The sequence below is a fragment of the Falco naumanni genome, chromosome 3 (assembly GCF_017639655.2).
Source record: "Falco naumanni isolate bFalNau1 chromosome 3, bFalNau1.pat, whole genome shotgun sequence".
NCBI lineage: Eukaryota > Metazoa > Chordata > Aves > Falconiformes > Falconidae > Falco > Falco naumanni.
This window is the reverse complement of record NC_054056.1, coordinates 91,995,787-92,002,202: the sequence shown is the minus strand read 5'-3', so window position 1 is coordinate 92,002,202 and position 6,416 is coordinate 91,995,787.

Genomic DNA, 6,416 nt, shown 5'->3' with positions numbered 1-6,416 from the left:
TTCCTTCAGTCCTGTGTCTACAAAGCAAAGGTATTTGTATGCCTAACATCAATTATCATGTATTTGCATTTAAAATACATTGAATACTGCTCTAAATAACTTTCCTTATGATGAAGGAATTAAGTTATAAATAGTTTCTCTCAGCAGCTCTCTCCACTACAGCTTGGTATTATTCATCTCAGTATTTTTTGTGAGGATAAAATCCAAGTTCAACTTATTCAGCACATACTTGTCCCAAACAAGTTTAAATCCATAGATACTTGAAAAAACGCAGATAAAATACACCTTTTATTTCTGGATATATGAACACAGCGTAAAGGGAATGTCACCCCTACTGCGTACCAAAGCAGCCCTTTTTTCATAACACACCTACTGTAATGGTGAGTTCCAAGTTCAAAGGACATCTAGTGCAACCCCACCACCCTGCATGAAAACAGTTACTCCTTAGGCACAGCTTGGGCTGGGTTGGACTGTGTTGAACACATTACAGACTGTCTTCATACAGGATGAGCCAATATAATATACATTTCACAGAGGCAGATGGGAGGCTGAGCGGGAGTGTGACTTCTCTGTGTAATGCTGCTTCAGCCAGCCATTGTGCCGGGGAGGGGAGCGTTCTTGGAGTGGCAGATACTAGACAGATGGACGTAAATTGAGTGCCAAAATAGCTTGTTACCATCTGAACAGGCCCGAAAGTGAGAGGTGTTTTATTTTGTGTTGGGCTTTGAATGCAAACAGACACAACTCCCCACTGAGTGTGTGGATGCATGCTTTGAGACGCAGCTTCACCAATATCTCATTCTAGGTTTAACTACAAGATGCTGAACAGACTGCTCAAATCAAGCAGAGATAATATAACATTAACCATTTAAACTCAAAAATAATCTGATTCTGTAAGACAGCTAATGTGTTACTATCAAAACTAACTAAAGCCTTGGAGTCCTCCTTTAATCCACTATTGGTATACATTAAAAGATGGTGTAAGTCTTACTCAAATTTGCAAAGTCTGTCTTATCAGTTTCAAAGCTTTGGTACACTTACTGAAAAGTGAAAAGCTGATATACTAAGAACTTGTGTGAAAGAATATGTTGCTTATTGAAGGACAGGTACAGTATTTCTTAGAATCTAGAAGAGTCAGAGCTAAACAAGTCTATGGATTCAGGAGCTGCATTAAAAGTCCCATCAAGACAGGCTGAAGTAAAAGTCTACTTAGCTTTTAGTGGTTCAATGTGTGTTATAAAAAGACTGGCAGACAAAAATTGATGATTTCTACTACCAGAGCTGTTACAAAAATCAAACCATGAATTGTGAGAAGTAACATGGCTGAGCACCTGTAACCAGTTTTTGAGATGATAAAAATCTTTAGGCTCTTTGACAGCTCTTCTGTAAGTATAAAATTCTCTTTCTTTTTTTTTCCCCCAGGCTTTTTTTTACAAAACCACTTAGAAGCTGAAAAGGCAGGAAAGCTTGTACGCTTCCAACCTGTAGGAAAAAAGAAGAAAGGTTGAGACCTACTGGTTTTAAGTCTTAACAGACATTGTGATTGGAATTGCTCAGTTCAATTCAGTAACTAGCAAAAATGCTTTTGCCTAATAAATAAGTTACTTCCAATAATTACATATGCTTTAAAGTAAAAATGTTTTTGCTGATCTTTGGTCTGATGTGCTTGATATTTTTTATTTTATAAGAAGTGCTAATTTTATGAATTTTTTTAATGAATCTCAATTTCCATTGAAAAGCAAGTTGAAACAAATAAAAGCTATAAACTGAATCAGCTGGTATCTATTTATTCACCAATTTTAACATAACAGAATGGAAAAAGTAGAATATAAAAACGGAAGTTATGCTTTGCAATGGCATAAGTATGTAAATAGTGTGTGCTCCTGCAGAGCAAAATACTGTAAGGATTAAATTAAATTACATGTTAATAAGTCATCTTGTTTACCAGCCAATGAAAACCAATTTTCTTTAGGAAAATATCTGAGCACATGCAAAACAAACTGAAAACTGATGATTTAAAGACAGGTTTCTTGCTACTGCTTTGATTGTAGTTAACAATTTAAGCTGACTGTGATTCTCAGGGAAGGTTTTCCTACAGGATGGAGCTCAGATAATGAAGATTTACTAGAACTGTTCCTGAAGCCTTGCCTCACCACCACGAAGGTGGCACAGCCGCTAGCCTGGCAGTGAGGTACCGGGTCAAGGTCAGGTCCTTCATTCAAGCTTTTCGGTCTGAGCAGGAGGTAAGCCGTGCCCTCAGCCATCTGAGACTTGGCCCCAAAAGCTGTTCCTTCCCAAGAGGAAGTTTTTCCCCAAGTCAGCATTAACTCAGCTGGCACTGTGGGCTGGTACAGAAGGAAGCACATGCTTCACTTCTCTTCCTTTCACAAGAGACTTTTCTCTTAGCTCTGTGGTAACGAAAATTATAGGGACGAGTGATGAAAACTGAACTTTGAACTGGTTTACATTCTTTCAGTACTGGTTAGTGTGACGGTTTTTGACTACTCTCCTGCCGCTATATTTAGAGAGGGGAGTAGGAAGAAGATGAGCGCTAGTATTATGGGTTATGACACAGAAACATCAAAAAGTAAGTCTGCATTTCTGTTTGGTATCCTCTGGGGAGCCAGAGTGTTTAGAGAAAGCTCCTGTTCCACCACAGGAACTCATGAAAATGGGCACCAAACTTTTTTTAGACTCTGGGACCACATATGGCCGTACAAGGTGGGTGGGTAACTAGGACACAGAACTTTTTCCTCCACTGAGCTTAGTTTCCCACCACAAGATAAGCTTCAAGTAGCTTGTCTGGTGGGATTATTGTTCCTTATACGTCAGTGCTTGGATTTAAAAGAGGAAAAAAAATCAGAAGCTTCCTCTGCATTCAACAAATCAACAAAAGATCCATGGGAAAAACATTGCATAATGCCCCAGAAGAAATCTAAATGAATTAAAGTCACCCCCTACAGAGAACTTGGGCTCTGTTTATTTTCAACAAACTATTACAGGTTTTGCAATATTTTTCTGGAAGTTTTTCACAAGCATTCCTGCTTCCTCTCACTCCAGGCCAGGGCTGAACTGCCAGGCTGGAGGAATTCTTTGGACCTGACCTTCAGTCATGAGAGACAGCGGCCCTCCGCCCCAGCCCAACTACAGCACAGATTTTAAGCTGCAACATGAATTAAAAAACTTGAGAGCTGTGCAGGCTACACCATAAACACATTCGCTATCGAAGGAGTTAGGGGCAGTGAAAACTTGACATCTCCCAAGCATAGAAAAGAAACAAAAAGTTGCTTCAATACACAATGGCACATCTCAACTGCAAAGCCCTGGCTGCATCTCATCCATTTCTTCCCACCTCCTATGGACAGCCCAGAGCCTTCCAAATGCAATGCAGCACCCTAACTGCTGCCTCCTGCCACCCTCCCGGCACCTCCCGTGGGCAGCAGCAGGCGTGCAGGGTCACCCCTGCGGGTCTGCGGCCCGTTTCGCTGCAGCAGCTCCTCTGCAAAGCCACTGGCAGCAGCTGCAACAGGCAGCACAGATCTCGGATGCGCTGGGAAGCTGTGTGCAACCAAGAGCGTCTCTCAGGATGTGACACCAACACCTGCCCACTCTCTTGACTACAGATCTTCTCCGTTAAGAGTGAATTCAGTGCGATGGCACAGCTCGGGAAAACAAAATGCCTTGCAACTTCAGTGGAAAACATGGGTCTGTCAGGGCAGCTTCTCCTCCTGCCTTCCTTCCACTCACCCCAAATTAATGCCTGTAGCTCTACACAGGCCCTGTCCCACCGCCCTCCCTCCCCTCCCTGCCCCCACACCTCCCTGCCAGAAACCAAGCTCACATACTGTGAGTGCACAGAGCGTTATTCAGATTTCCACCCACGTGAGCAGCTACTCTGCACATCCGATACACATTTGAAATTGGTTCACAGGGGTCAGGGCAGGAGCCCACGTTTCCATTTCTAGCTCTACTGAGCTTAAGTTTTATCATTTGTTTGTTTTCAAGGCAAAAAAATACACAGCTTACTTCACTGGGGAAGAAATCTCAGCAAAGCATCTTTTCCACTGGCAGGGTTGGGTTACATCTCCCCCACTCCCACCCACACAGCTGAACCCAGCGCCTGGTCAGCCCAGTCAGGAGGAAATGAAATGCACATGTCAGCGTCCCCCTCTCCTGCTCCAGTTCCTTCGTAAAACCGCTCTTTGGCTTCAGCCACGAATCATCCCAGGACCAGAAGGCATGCCTGGGAGGGGGGGTACTTGCTGTATCTTCTCTCAGACAAACTGTACAGCAAAGTCATGCTTCCTCAACCTGAAGAACGTTTTGGAAAAGCATTGCTCTAAAAATTTACAGCACGGAATTTTCACACTAAGGTTCAGAGCCCTGTGATACACAGGCAAGAGCTTAAATTTGACAAAATTAATATTAAAGCTCATTAAAAATAGAGAACAATATTGCAAATTCCTTAAAGGAAATGATGTCAGTTTGATAAAGCAAGGGCTAAGCAACAAATACAACTGATTGCAAGTTTAAAAAGAATTGCTGTATTATTTCCATCTGTAAGAGTAATAGTTTCCTTAAGAGATCTTTTCTCTCTCAAATTCCTTTTCCCTTGTTGTTTGTTTATGTCCTGGTTTTGGCCGAGTTAATTTTCTTCTTAGTAGCTGCTGTGTTTTGGATTTAGTATGAGAACAATGTTGATAACACACTGATGTTTCAGTTGTTGCTAAGTAGAGCTTACTCTACATTAAGGACTCGTCAAGTTTCCCATGCTTTGCCGGTGGGGAGGTGCACAAGGAGCCGGGAGGGAGCAGAGCCAGGGCAGCTGACCCGAACTAGCCGCAGGGATGTTCCATACCACAGATCATCATGCTCAGTATATAAACTGGGAGGAGCTGGCCACGGGCTGCTAATCACTGCTGGGGGACTGGCTGGGCATCGGTCAGCAGGTGGCAAGCAATTGTATCAGGCAACACTTGTTTTTTCCTTGGATTTTCTTCTTATTGTTGTTGTTCTTTTTATAAGTATTATTTCACTTCAATTATTAATTTTTTCTTATTTCAACCCACAAGTTTTACCTGTTTCTGACTCTCCTCCCCATCCCACCAGAAGTGGGAGAGTGAGGTAGCAGCTGGGTGGTACTTAGTTGCCAGCTGGTGTTAAACCACAATAGCTTACTTGAGCAAAGAATATAATATTCAGCATACTTTGATCATCTCACACCAACAGTTTTTGTTTAATGTTTATCTGGATACTTATTTGCTTACAGAAGTTTCCTGTATTCCATATGTTGCTTAAAAATAGTATCTGTAATTTAAAACAGCACTCCACGATCATTTCAATACATGGCTCCAAAAGAACGAAAGAACAACTAGCCAAAGTTACAAATATGCTATTCTCTTATTAGGAGATACAAGAGGACATTTTTGGTTTTAATTTAATTTGTCTTAATTCAATGAAGTGCAACGCTCAAAGTGAAGAAAAAGCTGCCTATGCAGCCTGTAAACGTGATCCCAAACTCACTTGTAAAGCTGGCAAGCAGAAGCACCAGGAACTCAACCTCTGAAGTTACTTTTCCATGAATAAAGCAAAGGTGAGAGACTTCTTTTAACATAAGCATTACATTACTTGCGTTGGCCTTCATTTGCAAAGAATCTAAGAGGAAATAACCATTTATAACTCAGGGTGAATGAAAGCAGACTGGCATTTTGACAAACACTGGAGCTTATCAATCACAAGGAAATGCCTTGTGTATCAGGTCGCGGAGGACCTTCAGAGCTGGTACAGTGTCTCCAGCAGAGAAGAGCCAGAGGTCTCTAGGAAAAGCCATCCCAGAGGTACAGATGCCGCTGGCTAGCTGCGGGCAGGCAGCGCAGCATCCACAGCCTGGCACCGAGACTCCCAGCTGCCCAGCAACATCCATGAGTAGCCAGAGCATTGCTAGAAACACATCCAGGAAGCGGAGAACAAAAGAGAAGCAAAACCAAAGACCAACTCATGCTAGGGAGCCTCACATGAGAGATGCATATTCAGCTGCCGATTTCTTCTGAACAGCATTGCTGGAAGCCAGGTGTCTGCATCAGCCTGGTTTTGAGACCGATGAAAACTGAACCGAAGTTTACAATCGAGATGATAGCTCTGATAGAATTTTTGCCTAATAGTATGGTTTGGCACTGAAAACAGAAAGGCAAAGAGATCACGAGATGATAAATGCTACCATCACGCCTACTGCATGCTGAAGAAGTTTCAGGTTTTAGTTAGGGAGGGTGGGAGCACTGTGATACTTTAAGTCCGTGTACATAGCTGAAGCATTAAACCTCTCCTGCATGTAACAGAGCAGATAGTGGAAGTGTAGGGGAAAGAAAGGAGAGTGGTGAAACAGAGCTGAAACTTTACCATCGCTTCTGCCTGTAAGC